The 18,391-nt window shown below is 37.4% G+C and overlaps 1 long non-coding RNA gene and 1 pseudogene across 1 annotated transcript in view; both read left to right on the top strand.

Moving 5' to 3' along the window:
* The window catches only part of LOC110349407 (uncharacterized), a 578,466-nt gene that overhangs the window by 143,057 nt on the left and 417,018 nt on the right, over positions 1-18,391 (top strand). The window lies entirely within an intron of this gene.
* On the top strand, positions 310-775 carry LOC101723090 (RNA-binding protein 4B pseudogene; annotated as a pseudogene).

Below are 18,391 nucleotides of genomic sequence, written 5' to 3'. Positions count from 1 at the left end.
TGTTTCTTTGTAGACTTATTCAAGTTTAATGTATCTGAGGGCTTTTAGGCTTCTTTTTTTTTTCTGGTAATGGGGATTGAACTCGGGACCTTTCGAGCCAGGCGGCGGCACCACTGAGCTAAATTCCCAGCCCTCGGCTTCTTGAATTGAGATGTCCATTTTTCTCAATAGATTTGGAAAATTTCAGCCATTAGTTTTATTATTTATTTATTTATTTATTTATTTTTGGTACCGGGGATCAAACTCAGGTCCTTGCGCTTGCAAGGCAGGCAGCAAAACCACTGAGCTAAGCCCCCGTCCATTTGCTGATTTCTGTGCGGCTGGGTCGAGATGGTGAAGCTGTTCATTGGAAACCTGCCCCGGGAGGCCACAGAGCAAGAGATCCGCTCACTCTTTGAGCAGTATGGGAAGGTGCAGGAATGTGACATCATTAAGAACTATGGATTTGTGCTCATAGAAGACAAAACTGCACCTGAGGATGCCATCCATAATCTACATCACTATAAGCTTCATGGAGTAAACATCAATGTAGAAGCAAGCAAGAATAAGAGCAAAGCTTCAACAAAGTTGCATGTGGGTAATATCAGTCCCACGTGTACCAACGAAGAGCTTTGGGCCAAGTTAGAGGAGTATGGTCCAGTCATCGAATGTGACATCGTGAAAGACTATGCCTTTGTATACATGGAGCGGGCAGAAGATGCAGTGGAGGCCATCAGGGGCCTTGATAACACTGAGTTTCAAGGTGGGTTGTGTGTGGGCTGAAATTCCAAGCAGTGGTTGTCCATGAGAATACACCTTTCCTTGGTACCCTGTCACCGGGAAGTTTTCAGCTCTGTGCATTCAGTTTCTCGGGAACCGTGGACCTTAATTTACTTTGCTAAGTTCAGACCTCCTTTCCTTTCCTTTCGTGCCCATCATCCTGTTGTTGCTGTTGTTCAATACTTCTGTAGCTTCCCATTCATGTTCTGTTTTCCCAGCAGGCCTCATTATATGCAGAAGCTGTGGTGGGGGCCATGCTGTCTCCTCCCTGCCTCCTGCCTCCAATGTGTGTTGGATTTGGGAATGGCCTCGGTGAGAGTCATTGCTCTTGGGTTTCTTTTGGCCCAAAGGCTAGACCTAGAGATGGATCACTTTTTTCTTTCCTGTGAAATAAATGGTTTTTCAACTTAAAAAAAACATAAGTTTTCTTCTTTCTCTTTTCTTGGAACTTCATAACACACATATTGGTTTGCTTGCTCATGTTTTGTAAATTTACCCTTGCATTCTTTTTTTCCTTTTGGTTCTGGCTAATTTCAAATGACTTTCTTTGAGTTTGCTAAATCTTTCTCCTACATAATCAAGTCTGTTCTTGAAACTGTACTGAATTTTTCACTTCAGTCATTGTATTCTTCACCTGTAAGATTTCTGTTCGGTTTTTATGGTTTCTATTTACTTACTACATTTCCTATTTTGTTCTTGTATCGCTTTCCTGATTCCTTTGTCAATGTTTTCTTGAAGCTCATTGACCTGCTTTAGGATGATTATTTTGAATTCTTTATCAAACAGTTCATGAACTTTGTCAAGCAGTCTCTTTCTTTAGTGTAAGTTACTAGACCTTTATTAGTTTTCTTCAGTGTTGTCACATTTGCTTGTTTCTTCCTGATGCATTTAGCCTTGTGTTGGTGTATGTGCATTTGTAGGTAGAAAATTCTCCTCCAGACTTTACAGACTGGTTTTGGAACGTAAAGACCTTCTCTTGTCAGGTCCATGGATTGACGGTACTATCTCCAGGAACATTTGGCAGTAAATGTGCCAAATTCTCAGGTGAATGGCTCTGACTCTGCAACCATAGTGGAGCAAGGCTGGAGTCACGGAGTTATGAAGCTGCATATGGATCTATAGTCAGGCCTGCATACGGTGGGCCTATTTCCAGAGGCACAAACTTGTATGGCTTCCAGAGTACATGGGTAAGGTCTTACTAGCTTCCTGGGCAGACAGGACTGCTCCAAGATCGAGACAGAACAAGGCTGGAACCAAGTCTGAAGGCTGATTGAGAGTCTATAGGTAGGACTTAGGTCAATGAGCCTGATAACAGATGCCCTAAGTACCTCTTTTCTAATATTATGTGATTTGGGTGTTTTCCACCTTTAGGTTATTAAGTAGAGTGCTGGTATAAACTTTTCTATTCCTCTTCTTCTTTTTGTCTGTGTAGATATATGGACTAATTTCTTTTGGAAATAAACCCAGGAGTAGAATTACTGGATCACAGTACAGGCTTATGCTTATCTTTAGTAAAAACTGCTGTATTTGTTCATAATGGTGATACCATTTTACTCCTATTAGCAATGTATAAAAATATCAGTTGTTCTTCATCCTCTCCAGTATTTGGTGCTTCAATATTTATCATTTTAGCCACTCTGATGTACATACAGGCACTTAGGCAAAAAGTTACACCTTATTTTCAGCAAAATGACATGCTTGTTCACAAATAGTACTAGTATAGTGTCTTACAGATAAAACAAATGTCATACAATCAATATATATTGATTTATAAAAATCAATATAAATTTGTAAGAAAACACAAACAGAAAATACCAAAAAGACAAGTTTAAACAGATTTCTAGATGCTCTAAAGAAAAAAAAGTTGAAAAGATTATTAGGTTCATCTTATGAATCATTTAAACCTTTGTATGAACATGACACAGGAAATCCATGCAAAGGAATAGTTATGTTTGACCTCTTTCTCATTATTGACGTAGGGATATCAAATAAATCTTATATGTACAATGGAATTACAGCTTTTAGACTTGTAGAGTAGCTTGCACAACTATATTTACACACAACTGACCAATAGCTGATGATTTTTAGAAGACTGCATTAAAATCATAATGGAAAATTCTCTTTGACTCAAACTAACTTGAGATGTGGGTAAAATTAAAATTAGCTTAGGGTCGGGGATATAGCCCAGTCGTTCTGCTGCCTGCCTCACAAGCACAGGATCCTGAGTTTGATCCCTGGTACCAAAAAAAAAAAAATTAGCTTAGAGGTTCTTTTCCTACTTCACATTGGGTCTGTCTTCTCAAATCAATTTTAGAAATAAGAGGGATATATTTTATAAAGATCAATAACTATACAACCTGCTGAAAACTGCAAAACCAAAGAACTTCTATGCATGTTTGAGGCATGTAACATGCATTATAAATAGTCTCCATTGCTCGTTTGGGGTATTTACTAGACTATAGCTACATTATTCTGCAAGACATTTTTTTTAAACTTATTTGTTGTTTATTTGTTTAAACATTGCTTCTTCTATGAAACAGTTATTTGGAGTCAGTGTTCAAAAACTGGGTGTGTATAAATGAGCTTCAAAAGTAAAACACTGAAGACCTGTATATTGTTTTTACAGTGCTTTTAATATTGTATACACACTGTCAACTAATGGAAATAATGACCTCAGGGATGTATTTATATTAGTTTTAGCCCACTTAAAATACATTTAGCCTTTAGCTTTTCCTTAGGCCCAAACCACATCAAATGGGCCACACACAAACTCCTGAGGTCATTACCACTTTATGGTGATTTTAAGAAGAATAGGAAAGCAAACTGTCTTTTTATATCACTTGTTAGACCAGTAATTGCTACTGGAAGAGTAAATATATATTTTTTCCTTTCTTTCCATGCGAGGTTACCTGCCAGTCCCACTTTTCTTACAGGTAGATTTTTAAGCCTACAAATGAATCTTTAAAGTCAGGTTCAAGTATACATCATCATGAATAAAAGCACCTGCAGATTCCAGTATTATTGCACCAGAAATCCTCGTCCTCAGAAAATGTAGACAATTCCACTGACTGTCATTTTTTTTAACTTTGAGGCCACACATTAACTCATGGATTTATTTATTTCTAGGGCCCCTCCCCAAGTCACAGTGTTATGTAATCATTTCAAACTAAGCACTGTGTCTGTGCATCACTTCACATTTCCAACCTGATATACTAAATATTGCAGTAGCACTTGTGATAGTACACAGAGGCTTGAGAGGAAGAGATGAATTTTATGGTGAGGATGGATGAAACAGTTGGATAATTTCCATTCTGGCAGTTTAGATGATAAAAAGCCTTTCTCTCTCTCTCTCTCTCTCTCTCTCTCTCTCTCTCTCTCTCCTTCCCTCTTCCCTTCTTTTCTTCCTCTCTTCTTCCCTCCCTCCTCCTCTTCCTCCCCCTGCTCCTCCTGTCCTTCCCTCCCACCCCCCACCCCCACCACCGAAAACCTGTGTGTGTGTTTGCAGATGCCATATGCTGCACCCCTCACTTCTGATTTAGGAGAAAGTTCCATTACCATTCCTTAAAAGCACCCAAAAGCTCATTCTCCTGGATATTTCCCACTCAATATGAATCCATCTCCAACGTTTTTTTTTCAGATTCAATGAAAGCATATCCGGGGATGATGAGGTGTTGGCCCAAATCATATGAATCCAGCCAATCCTATATTAAGTATTGCAAGGGAATCTCAAAAACAGGTTCAATACGTGCATGACATAGTGGTGGAATAATTTAAAACTTGTATAACATAAAACTGACAATTTAAAACTTGAAAATTAATATTACAAATTATGTTAGAAAGGGCTTTAAAATCATTAGCTACTTTTGCTAGGCTATATATTTCAAGTTTTTAAATAAAATAACTTCAGTGTTAAATTTTTTATTTATTTCACCTTTTGATTATCCCATTGTCCCTTACATTACATTAAAGTCAAAATAATTATTTTTCTGAAGACACTTACATTTTTATTTCTCTAATAGTATAATCCTACCCTAGGCCCTATTACTTACGGAAAAAGTAAAATTTAAACCAAATTTATCTGAAGAGAAAGAAGAATGTGGTCACTCCTTGTGATTCTGCTAATAACTTTTTCTATTTTTCAAAGGAAAGTTTATATGTTTTTGCATAGACATAAGAACATCAAAGAAAAATAATGAAGAGGATGAATTTCTTCATATATTAATTCACCATTGGTAAGAGTCTTATCTACAGTACAGAACAGAAAAAGCCCAGGTCTGATAGGCTCTCAATAGAAAATCCTAAGCACAGAGTTGGAGATGGATACAATTTATAGCAATTACATAGTTAAAGGGTTTAGATGGACAGAGATAGAAGGGCAGCTGTTAGTATTAGAGCAGAGTATTTTTTTGTTTTATAGAGAGGACATTTTAGGAACTTTAAGAGGTATGCTCACATAGGACACATAAAATTATGCTTTTAATCCAGACTGTCCACATCATACTTCACTTGCTTCCTCTGTACCTCCAGGAATCTCTGTTATTACATTTGGAATTAATAATTCATCCCTCTTTGGGTTGTTGTGGAGACTGAAGGAGTTGAAACAAGCAACACAATCTGGCATGTAGTATATATGCAGTATATTGTTATTAATAATTTTTTTCCTTAAATTCTTTTATTGGTACATTTTAGGTATACAATACATTTACATTTATCATTGGGTGCTTGTACCTGTACATGATGTATTTTGGTTTTTATTTTTTCCCCATTACCTGTGCACCCTTCACCCCCTCCACCCTTCCCTATTTACATAGACTTTATTTCCATTTGTTTTTTCTTTCTCATAATTTTTCCTTTCCCTTCTTCCCTTTCCCCTTCCCCTCCTGCCACCCCAAATCCTTGGAGCTTTTCCTATTTTAAATTATCAATTATTCATTATTAATCTTTTTAATCCTTGTTTACACTCCCAGTTTCTCACACTAGAGAAACTATTCGGTATTTACACGTGTGTCCTATCTATTTCACTTAAGAGGATGGCCTCAATATGCATCCATTTAGCTATAAATGTCTATAGTTTCTCGTTCTTTATAGCTGAGTAGTACTCCATTTTATATAAAAAAAGAAAACACATCTTCTTTATCCAGTCTCCAGTTGATGGACACTTGGGCTGTCTCCAAGCTTTAGCTACTACAAACTGTGCCACTATAAATATGGTTGCACATATATTGCTGTGGTATGATTCTTTTAATTCTTTGGGGAAGATACCCAGTAGGGGAATAGCTGGGTCAAATGGGACTTCCAGTCCTAGTTCTTTGAGGTATCTCCATACTGATTTCCACAGTGGTTGCACCAGTCTACACTCCCACCAGCAGTGGAGAAGGGTTCCTTTCTTCTCACACCCCCGCCAGTATTTGTTATTGGTTGATTTCTTGATAGCAGCCATTCTTTCTGGAGTGAGGTGGAATCTCAGTGTTGTTTCCATCTGCATCTCTTGAATGACCAGTGATGTTCACCATTTTTTCATATATTTATTTTCTGCTTTTAATTCTTTGTCTGAGAAATGTCTGTTCATTTCAGATGCCCATTTTTGAATTAGGTCTTTGAATTTGGGGGGTCTGATTTTTTTCAGTTCTTTATATATTCTAGAGAGTAGTCCTTTGTCTGAGGTACAGCTGCTAAAATTTTTTTCCTACATTCTAGGTTGTCTGTTAGCTCTGTTGGTGGTTCTTCTTGCAGTGCAGAAGCTTTTTAATAAGATGAGATCCCAGTTGTTGATTCTTTGTGCGAGTTCCCTGTGCTACTGAAGTTTCGTTCATAAAGTCTTTTCCTATGCCAATGTCTTCAAGAGTTCTAACTAACTTATCTTCCAGCAAGTTTAGTGTTTCTGTCTTAATATTTAGATCTTTAATCCACTTCAATCTTAGCTTAGTGCATGGTGATAGAGGTATGGGCCTAGTTTTAATCTTTGGCAGGTTGAAATCCAGTTTTTCCAACACTATTTATTAAATAGGCTGTCTTGCCTCCAATGGGGATGGTTGGCTCCTTTGTCAAAGATGAGGTGGCTGAGTATGTCTGGAGTTGTTTCTGCATCTTCTAATTTATTCCATTGATCCTCAGGTCTGTTTCTTTGCCAGTACCATGCTGTTTTTATCACAGTAGCCTTGTAGTATAGTTTCAAGTTGGGTATTGTGATGCCCCCAGGCATGTCTCTGTTGCTTAAAATTGCTTTTGCTATTCTAGGTCTCTTCTGCTTCCAAATGAATTTTTGGATTGTTTTGTCTAGTTCTGTGAAGTATATTGTTGGAATTTCAATTGGCCTTGCATTAAATCTATATTGTAGTTTTGGAAGTATGGCCATTTCACTTTATTGGTTCTTCCTACCCAGGAACAAGGGATGTCTTTCCATTTTCTTATATCCTCATTGATCTCCTTTTTCAGAGTGCTGTAATTTTCAATGTAGATTTTGCTTCCTTTGTGAGATTGATTCCTAGATATTTCATTTTTTTGGATGCTATTGTAAAAGGAATTGTTTCCCTAATTTCTGTCTCAGTGAGTCTGCTTTTTGTGGATAAGAAAGCTATTGTTTTTTGAGTGTTGACTTTATGTCCTGCTACTCTACTGAATCTGTCAATTAAGTCTAGCACTTTTGGCTGAGGTTTTTGGGTCTTCTATGTAAGGTATCATATCATCAGCAAATAATGACAGTTTAACTTCTTCCTTTCCTATTTTTATTCCTTTTATTTCTTTCTCTTGTCTAATTGCTGTGGCTAATGTTTCCAGAACAATATTGAACAGGAGTGGTGATAATGGACATCCTTGTCTTGTTCCTGATTTTAGCATGAAAGTTGTCAGGTTTTGACCACCTTATATGATGTTGACTGTTGGTTTTTCATAGATTGCCTTAATCAGGTTGAGATAAAGACCTTCTATGCCTATTTTCTGTCATGTTTTTATCATGAATGGGTGTTGGATTTTGTCGAATGCCTTTTCTGCATCTATTGAGATGATTGCATGGTTTTTGTCCTTGACTCTGTTAGTATAGTGTATTACATTTATTGATTTACAAATATTGAACCATCTTTGCATCCCTGGGATAAATCCCACTTGGTCAGGGTGTACGATCTTCTTGATGACCCTCTGTATTCTGTTTGCCAGTATCTTGTTGAGGATTTTTGCATCTATGTTCTTTAGGGAGATTGGCTTGTAGTTCTCTTTTTGGGTTGGGTCTTTCCTTGGTTTTGTAATCAAAGTAACACTTGCTTCCAGGAATGAATTTGGAAGCCTTGCTTCCCTTTCAATTTCCTTGATAAGTTTAAAGAGTAATGGCCATATTTCTTCTTTGAATGTCTTGTAGAATTCAGCAGTGAAGCCATCAGGACCTGGGCTTTTCTTTGTTGGTAAATTTTTTATTATATTTTCAATTTCACTCATTGTAATTGGGGTGTTTAGAATGTCTATATCCTCTTCATTTAGCTTTGGCAATTCATATGGTTCTAGGAATCTGTCCATTTCTTCTGTGTTTTCCATTTTATTAGAGTATAGATTCTTAAAGTAGGTATTGATGATCCTCTGGATTTCTGCTGGGTCTATTGTGACTTCACCTTTTTTATTCTTAATTGCATGGATTTGAGCCTTTTCTTTCCTTTTTTTGTAAGGTTGGCTAAAGCTTTATCAATTTTATGTATCCTTGCAAAAAACCAACTCTCTGATTCATTAATTTTTTGTATCATTTCCTTAGTCTCCATTGCATTGATTTCTGCTCTGATCTTTATAATTTCCTCTCTTGTACAAGCTTTGGGTTTGTTTTGCTCTTCTTTGTCTAGGAGCTTGAGGTTCTTCATTAGGTTATTTATCTGAGTTCTCTCTGTTTTCCTAATATAGGCATTCACTGCTATGAATTTCCCACCTAGAACTGCCTTCATTGTGTCTCATAGATTCCTGTATGTTGTACTGGTATTATCATTTACTTGTAGAAACTGTCTAATTTCTTCTTTAATTTCCTCTGTGACCCATTGGTTGTTCAGGAGGGTGTTATTTAATTTCCATGTGTTTGTGGAAGTTTTGCAGTTTCTTATGCCATTGATCTCCAATTTTATTGCACTATGGTCTGATAATATACAGGGGATAATTTCAATTCTTTTACATTTACTTAGACATGTTCTATAAGCTAACATGTGGTCTATTTTGGAGAATGACCCATGTGCAGTTGAAAAGAATGTGTATTCTGATTTTGTGGGGTGGAACACTCTGTAAACATCTATTAAGTCCATTTGTTCAATAGCTTGTTTCAGTTCTAGAATTTTGTTGTTAATTATTTGTCTAGATGATCTGTCTATTTGTGATAGTGGGGTACTGAGGTACCCCACTACAATTGTATTAGTGCTTATTTGGTTTTTCATGTCCATTAATGTTTGTTTTGTATAGTTGGTGGCATTCATATTTGGTGCATATATATTTAGGACTGTCATCTCTTCCTCTTGGATTGTTCCCTTCACAAGGATGTAGTGACCATCTTTGTCTCTCTTAATTAGTTTTGGTTTGAAATCTACTTTGTGTGCAAATAAGATTGCTACCTCTGCTTTTTTCTGGGTTCCTGTCGCGTGGAGAACTGTTTTCCATCCTTTTACTTTCAGTCTATTGATTTTCTTTTGAGTTGGGTGTGGTTCTTGTATACAACATATTGCTGAGTTTTGCTTCTTAATCCATTCTGTCAGGCTATTTTTTTTGATTGGTGAATTGAGACCATTAACATTGATAGTTATAATTGATAGATATTGACTCATCCCTGTCATGATGTTTTACTGTTGTTGGCTCTTTTATTCCCCCCCCCCCCACACACACACCCTTTCCCTTTAGTTTCTTACATTGCTTGGTGGCTTCCCTCTGTTGGGCCTCATGGAGTTGTAGCCTTCATTATCTTTTTCTAGGATATTGCTTAGAATTGTTTGGAATGCTGGTTTGGTGTTCATGAAATTTCTCAGGTGTGCTTTGTCGTGGAAGTATCTAATTTCCCCATTGTTTTTGAAAGATAATTTTGCAGGATACAACAGTCTAGGTTGGAAGTTATTTTCTTTTAGGGCTTAAACTACTTCACTCCAGGCTCTCCTTGATTTGAGGCTTTGTGTTGAGAAGTCTGCTGTGATTCTGCTGGGCTTTCCTTTGTAGGTGATTTGTTTCTTTTCTCTAACTGCCTGTAGGAATTTGTTTTTCTGTTGGGTTTCTGGGATCTTGACTATTATATGTCTATGTGTAGATTGTTTTTTCATCATGGCTAGTTGGAGTTCTATATTCCTCACTTATCTGTATGTCCAATTCTCTACCTCTGTCTGGGAAGTTTTCTATTATTACTTCTGTGAACAGTTTTTTTAATATCAGTTGTTCTTTCTCCTGTTTTTTTGTGGACTCCAATCAGTCTTATGCTATTTTTCTTTGAATCATCTAGCAGCTGCTGGATTGATTTCTCGTGGTCCCTTCTATTTTTAAGAAATCTCTGTTTTCATGGTCCTTAACTGCAATCCTGTCTTCTATATCTGATATTCTATCTTCAGATTCTCTTCATCTGCTGTGCATGTTTTCAGTGGAGTTTTTAGTCTCCTGAATATCTGTTTGAATTTGTTTCATAGATTTTATTTCTTTCTTATGTTGGGTGATCATGGTTTCCATTTCTTTCTTATGCTGAGCACTCATGGCCTCTAGCATGTTTCTGAGCTCATCTATTTTTTTTTATCTGTTTCTGTTCTAGAGCCTCTAATCATGTCTTTCATTCTGCTCACCATCTCTGTAGTTTTCTGGGAAATTATTTCTGCTTCGATTTTTTCTAGAGTCTCATTCATCTGTTTTGTTACTTCCTGTGCTATCAGTTCAGGGTATACAGGTGGTTGATTATCAGACTTTTCTACCTCATTTCTCCCAGAATTTGCCTTTTGTGGGGTGGAAGTCTGAGTTTGTCCCGTGCTTAAATGTCTTCTCATTTTTTTTTTTTAATACTGTCCTTGGTATAGTTCCTGGGTTGATACTTTGAAGTTGCTTATTGTAAGTATCTTTGTTGATGTATTTAGAACCCTTATGGAATGATTGGTTCTCAAAGGTGTCTTCCAGATAGAGCTGGTCTTTAGGTTTTGAGTCTCTAATGGCTCTGAGGCTCATTTTCATTATACCAGGAAGGAGAACTGATTAGATCAATCACAACACCTTAGCCCAAGTGATACAATCAACAACACATAGCATCAAGTACCTCTTAGAAAATGACAATTTGTGGTAGTTATTAATCTATGACCTTTAACTGGGTGAATTAAATCAAAATTGAGGACCAACCCAATGTATGTTTATAGTGGATAAACTCTTCAATATAGCAACTTTACCCTTCGGGATGGGGAGTTAGAAGGAGTTGGGGAGGGAGGAATGGATAGGTAGAAGGATAGGGGAAGGTTAGCAGTGAGGCCAGAGGGCACAGGCAAGAGAAGGAAAGAGAAGAAATGACAAATAAAGATGAAATACAAGTTAGGGCCAGAACAGGAACACAAAGGGGAGATGAAGAACAATGTGGGACAGCAAGGGAGTGAGGCAGGGAGAGAGAGAAAGAAAAGAGAAAGAAAAGAGAAGAGAAAGAAAAAAGAGAAAAATAAAAATTTTAAAAGAGCAGAAAAGGAGAAAAAAATTGAAAATAAGACCAAAAAAAATTAGCGGTAATCTTGAAAATAACAAATAAAAGATACAAATGAAGGACCCCCTTCAGGGTATGTCTCTGCTGTAACAATAGACAATGTGGGCAGCAGTGTGCAGATATAAGTCCATGAGTCTCAGTAAGCTCGTCCCAGACCCGTGAGATTCAGGCAGATTTCTGGCTGCAAGTCCCAAGTTGAGCTCCCTGTCCTCCTGCAGGGTTGAACTCTGCAAGGTTCTATTGCAGGTTCCAGCTCCCTTTCCCCTGGAGATGGTCTAGGTTCCGATGGGAAGTGATGATCCCTCCAATTTACCAAGCACGGTGGTCTGGTGTGTCTTTATTGCAGAGGTGCTCTTCACTTTTCCAGTGGGCTTCAGTTTTCATCAGGGGGCCCGAGAGAGGCCCTCTCTCTTTTGTTCACTTCTGCAGCTCAGGACAATGGCTTTTATGTCCCCCTGTGCCTCTGTAGTGTGGAACCAAGTAGCTGCACAGCCAAGAGGCCAGAAGGTGGGGTGGGGAGGGGGAATGTTGTTGCAGGCCCCCACGCACCAAGCTGGTGGCTGGTGGGTGTGCGCGCGGGGGTGGGGGTGGGGGTCCTCACCCTGTCCTGGTTGCAAGTGGGCGGAGCGAGCCGGTCGCAGTCAGTGCGCAACTGCTCTGCCCGCGCAGCCAAGCTGCTGTTGTCAATAATTTTGTGGGAGAAAATGAGGCAAGGGAAGAATGAAAATGAAAAGAAATGATATACATCATAGAGGGTGGAAAAATTGGACTTACTATAGTAAATAGGAAAAAAATTGAAGGAGGAGAGTGGTTTCCATGCCTTTCTGGCTGTTGGATATATTCCAAGTATTAGGGCCAGCACTTTTAAGGCACTAAATAAATATTTGTTGAATGAATGCCTAAATGGGAAAATTTAATAATTGCTTATTAAACAAAATTATGTTTTAAAGTTTACTACTGGGGAAATACCAACCAAGGTAATTGATATTAAGCATGGTGTTTAGAAGGCATAACTATTTACCAGATTGCAACAATAACCTGTATCTCTGATAGAAGTGAGGTAATGGTAGAGCTTGCTAGATTGTAGCATCACAATTAGCTGTGATTGTCTTGGAATAAATGGAAAGAAACACACTGTTTATATAATTTTTCTACTAGTAAAAATATAGGACAATAACTATAAAAATTATGAGTTTGTCTGGTTGTTATTAAGTGTAACCCAAGTACCAAAAATAAATAAATAAATAAATAAATAAATGAAAATGACTGGTTCAGATCAGTTGCCTATTTACAAAGTCACAGCAGGAAAGCCATGTCTCTAGGAGAGTATTCAAAGAGAACCTCGTGTTCTGGGGGGAAAAAGGTATGAAGATCAACCCTAGGACCTAGTGCTTAAGTTAAAGAAGTTTGGAAGAAGGCTGTATTTACAGCCCCAACAGAGTTTTCCGTAGTGAGGTCTGGATCCTTAGGGAAGAGGTGAGACCCTAAGAAGTAATAGAGTGGTACTGGTGAATGTGCTTGAACACCCACTTCTATCCTTTGGGCCAACAGAACTGACCCATTCAGCCACTTCTTGTTTCTAGAAGAAAGACACTGCTCTGTTCCTGGAGGTCATGTCCAGTCCTCTTTTGAGGTCACAGCCTTATGAGAGTACACTTGGCCTCTCTGGATCTCCCCTTATATTCCCATATTATACTAAGTCAATAGCTAAGGTCCAATTGGAAATTATTGCCTTTTTATGGGAGGAAAAGACTTAGTTGCTCAAAAACCTGCAGGACTTGGCTAATATGGCCTGGCAGAAATCAAGGTAAAATGTCTTGAAATGGACTTCAAAGTGCCAGAGCAGAGGAACCAAATATAAAGCTGGGTGAAGTAGTGCCTTGATGTGAGGGCACCTTCCCATTGATTCTTACAATTATATAGAATAAATGTCCTCTTATTTACACTCAGCTTACATCTGGATCTGTTTCCTTTCATGTCAATAATCCCGCTTGTTAACAACAACATAGGACATTTATTTTAACCTATAGTACACCCCAAATCATCTTAGATTAACAATACCAACACTAGCATCAAGAATAAGGTTACTAATGACAGTTTAATATGTTTTTATCCGCTCTTATTATTTCTGAGGAATTTCCTACTAGTTCTCAATTCTTATATTTTAAAATCACATGAAATAGTCAACTCTGTTGTGGATATTCCACAAAATCAAGATGCAGTTAATTTCATTCAACTTTCTATTTCTAGCAGCTGCTTTCAAAAATTATTTTGTAATTACGTAAAACATATATAACCTTTCTCAGTCAAATGGGCAAAATGTAATTTTAGAAAAGTTTAGGTTTTATTTCAAATCCCTCCCCTCCCTCTGTTACCTTCCTGTGCCATTTGGTAAATAATAAAGAAGATTTCCATTTCTCTTTCCATTTCTTAAATATAAGGAAGGTGCACTCATATTCACATTTGTACCTCCTTTTTCTAACATGCTTTATACACTTTTTCTTCCCACCTTACTTACCCTAAAACATACTAAAGATCATCTCCTAGGAAGACATAGAGATATAACCCATACCTGTTTGAAGTTGTAGATGACTCCTTTGGATGGATATCTGACTCATCACTCCCCAGGGAACCACAGCAAATTCTCAGGAGACATTGTAGGGTACTGAAAATTCTTTAGAGAAAGACAATGATATAATTATCGAAAACATTAGATTTTGCTACATTCCTTTTGAGGAGTTCAGATCTTTGCAAAGCTGGGTGTCTCGTGTTTGTTGTGATAGAAAAAAAATACTATGTGAAGATCACTGTGGTGTAAAAGGTGGGGTTCAGTCTAATTTCAAGGTTTGAGAGATTGTGCAGTGGCCAGCAGACATACACATTCACTTGCTAAGTAATTGTGATCATTTAAGTATGAAATAGAAATATTACCTTTTATTTCCATTTATGTGTATTTTTTCAGAAGGCCACAAAAATGTTAGGATATAAATATTCATTAAGCTACTTACAACTAACTACTTAGTAATTGGAACTTTTAAATATTTCTTTTGGTATGCCATGAAAAAGAAAAATTGTGGACTCATTAAGAATACCATGAAAGTCTAGGATCTTGTGAGTCAACTACGCCCCCAATCGAAGGACAGTCAGCTTGTTTCCGGTCTTTTGCTCTGATGAATAACGATGACATGAACATTTTGGGTACAAGACACTTTGTAATTTTGCTGGATATTCTCAAATTCTCCTCTAGAAGAGTTGTAGGATTTTTGTATTCCTACTAGCCTTGTGTAGACTATACATTTCTGTGTTGCTTCAACAACAGAAATATTGTCAAGCTGTCTTTTCTTTGCAAATCTAATAGAGAAGTATCACCTTTTAATTAAAAATTATTATAACTCTATATTACATAGAACATGCCACTGAAAAATGTGCAATTTAGATAACATTAGTTACGGTCACAGTGTCCGGTAACAACTTTCAGGATCAGTTTCCAAGTCTCTCACATCACGGCCGACAGAAGCTCTGCAATCCTTACGCAAGGCCTTTACCACTCTCCTCTCCCGCACACCTCACACCTGGTGATTTCTGTTCCACTTTTTTTTAGTACTGAGGATTGAACCTAGGGGATTCTTATTGAGCTACATCCCTAGCCCATTCTTATTTTATTTTTTAAATTTCAGATGGGGCCGTGCTAAGTCACTAAACTGTCCACACTGGGCTTGAATTTGGGATCCTCCTGCCTCAGCCTCCCAGAGTGCTTAGATTATAGCCGTATGCCAACCTATCTGGCTTCTATTCCACCTGTTTCTATGAATTTGCCTACTCTAGATATTTCGTATAAATGGAATCATGCAACCTTTGTCCTTTTGTGACTTATTTCACTTAGCTTAATATTTTCAAGGTTAATCTATATTGTAGCATGTGTCGTGTCTTTTAAGAGTGAATATTCCATTCTGTCCATAATATATTGAAAATCATGATCAAAATATATGGTGAATGCTTAAATTTTAAAACATTATTATAGTAAGAGACACACTGCCATTAATCCCACTCAGAATACTCCCCATTGCTTCAAACATACCCACCCCATCATTCTTGCCACTTTCTGAAGCAGTTCTTGAAGTCCTTTCATGAGTGTCTTCATGAAGTGTGATCAAAAATAGTGAATGCTCCTGCTGGGTGCCATCTGATGGAAAGGTAGGCTTGTAAAAGGAGCAAAGTGTGTCCTCATCTACCTTACTCCCTTGATCTGGCACCTTGCAACTTCTAGCTCTTCTCTGAAGTCATGAAAACCACAAAAGGTAAATATCTCGGATTGGTTCAGGACATCAAGGCAACCACAACAGTGACCACAGACATGAAAGAGGCCTTCCAGAGCTGCTTCTGAAAGTGTGAAAGATGATGGGATCAGTGAGTTCAAAGAGAAAGAGAGTATTTTGAGAGGGGTTAATGTCAATATGTCCTTTACTGTAATTAATTTTTTTTAAATTTAAAAATTCACCATATGCTTCAATCACTCCATATATATACATGTGTATATATATATATGTGTATATGTATGCCAAAATGTTTCCCACAGATGCTTCACACACACACACACACACACACCCCCCACATACCACAGTTTGTGTACTTATTTATCTGTTGATGAACATGTGGGTTCTTTCATTTCTTCACTACTGTGATTAATGCAGCAGTGAACTTTGGCATAAATATTTGGGTAGCCATTTTCAATTTTGGGGGTATACACCATATCTAAAGGAAGAAAATTTTCTAGGTCATATGGTGATTCTATACTTAACTTTCTGTGGATCTGTCAAAAAATGTTTCCTGTGGAAGCTTCATCATTTTGCATTTCTGCTAGCAACATGTGAGAGTTCTAGTTCCTCCGTATCTTTGCCAATCCTGCTTATTTTTGTTTTTTTTAATATAGTCTTTTTAGTAAATCTTAAGAGGCATAATTTTAATGTGTAGTTTTATTATGAATTAGTCTGCATATGATTTCGTATGGCTAAGGAGCATTTGCATATATTTTAAACTATCTCTTCATATTTTAATTCCCAATAAAGATATTTAAGAGCTGTCATTATGGAGGCAGATTATTTGATGTCTAGATTCATACAAAGAAGGAAGAAAGAAGACTGAATCCTTCATTCTAGTGTTGGAGCTTGTAAAACTGGAAAGATGAAATGCTGTTGATATGGCAGGATAAAAGTAATCAGACATTATTGTCAAAATTACAACTTTGTAAGAAATTGGTTGAAGATGAAGAAGATAATAGAGTAAAGTATAACTTGAGATTTCCAACCCTAGACATGGGGTAGTTGTCTCAGCAGAAATGAGACAAAACAAGGTGCAAAACTCTGATATGGCCCCAGTTTTCAAATGGAGATGAACTCTAGCACCTAACATGCAGATGCTTCTAAGAGAGTTGGAACACTAAGATATAAATGACATTTGCTAAAGCTGGACTTGTATGCAGGCTTGGACTAGGGAATGGAGGAGTGGAGCACAGAGAGCTGCAGGAGGGCAGTCGGCATGAGACCCAAGGAGGCAGGGATTAGGGAGCAGCAGGCTCAACAGGGAGGTGGGGCAGAAAAACCAACTTCCCTTTACTAGTCTTAAGTCACTTTCTATGATGATGGCACAAAGTAAAAAGCAGTACTTAGTCTTGCTTTGGAATTGATAATATTTACCAGAACCATTTTGTTCTGTGTCAAGAATCAGAGTCTAAAAAGGGGAATTCTGAGTCCACATCTAGCTTGAGGCATAGCTGGATCTGCACGGCACCAGGCTGTATTTGGGCACTGCAGTGTCAACTCTGGCTTTGTTTTTTTTCCAGGTTGACTTCCTTCCCATGTGGCTCATTCCAAGCATTGCTAAAGATGGTACTTGTCATCTCTAGATTGCTTGATCTGATCTTTGGTAACTTTCAAATCAGAGAAACAAAAGAATGCTCTTTTCCTGACCATCCTACAAAAATTATTGGAAGAAATAATCTCTCAGATTGGCATTTGCTGAATCAAGTACGCAGCTTTGAACCAATCAGGCAGGAAGTACACTATAATCACTCCTCAAACACGGGAAGGGAAGCAGAATTGAAGCACGTGGCTTAGAAAGAAAGCGCTTCTGTGTTTGCATTTGGAGTTTCTGTGGTGGAAATCTAGGAAGTAAAATGCAGAGTATTCCCTAATTTCAAAAATCTGGCTGATACATATAAATAATAATATGGATATTCTTGCTCCCTTCCTAAATCTTAGAAAAGACTCCTAATTTTAAAAAAACACATTAAAACTGGCACATTCATTTCTCTTGTATTTTAAAACTTTCAGATTTTTAAAAGGATGTTTGTGTTCACTGGTAAAATAAATGAACTGAACTCTATAGTTAAGAGATGAAATCTGTTTGTTTATTTCAGGCAAGACATGTTGCCAACATCTGTGTTGGGATGTGATGTGATCTTCTTAATGAACAATCTAAGAGCCACTGAATAAGCTAAAATAATAGAATCTTCTTGTCTGTAGTCAGTGTGTTGACAAGGAAACAAAAGGGAATTGTAGGGTAAACACAGGGCAAGATTATACAAAGAGAGTAGTTAAAAATAATAAAAACACTGCAACAAAAGAACGCCTATAATGTAGCAGACAATGTTAACTGCTTTTCCAATTAAATCTTTGGTTATCCATATGGAGACACAAAACTCGTTTTTCATTGTTTAAAATCAGTTCCAAAGGGTTGTCCTTAAATCACCTTGCAAGTGTTTCCTACAGTTAATTCAAGATTCTTTCAATGTAATTCCCAAATTCTGACCCATTTACTGGTTTTCAATGAGCATTTTTACAACTTGCCTTGAAACAACTTTTTCATCAGTATTACTGAATTTCCACAGTTGTTTATCCCTTATAGAAGTGGTCCAACTTTATGTTTTATAAATCTTAGAAGCTCCCTTGCCAAGTTTGGCAATGCACAAAGCTC

This window comes from Heterocephalus glaber, unplaced genomic scaffold (assembly GCF_053883595.1).
Source record: "Heterocephalus glaber isolate CG9 unplaced genomic scaffold, H.glaber_assembly_v1.0 deba00001444, whole genome shotgun sequence".
Lineage (NCBI taxonomy): Eukaryota > Metazoa > Chordata > Mammalia > Rodentia > Bathyergidae > Heterocephalus > Heterocephalus glaber.
The sequence above is the reverse complement of the archived record's forward strand: the minus strand, read 5'-3'. Positions and strand labels throughout refer to the sequence as shown.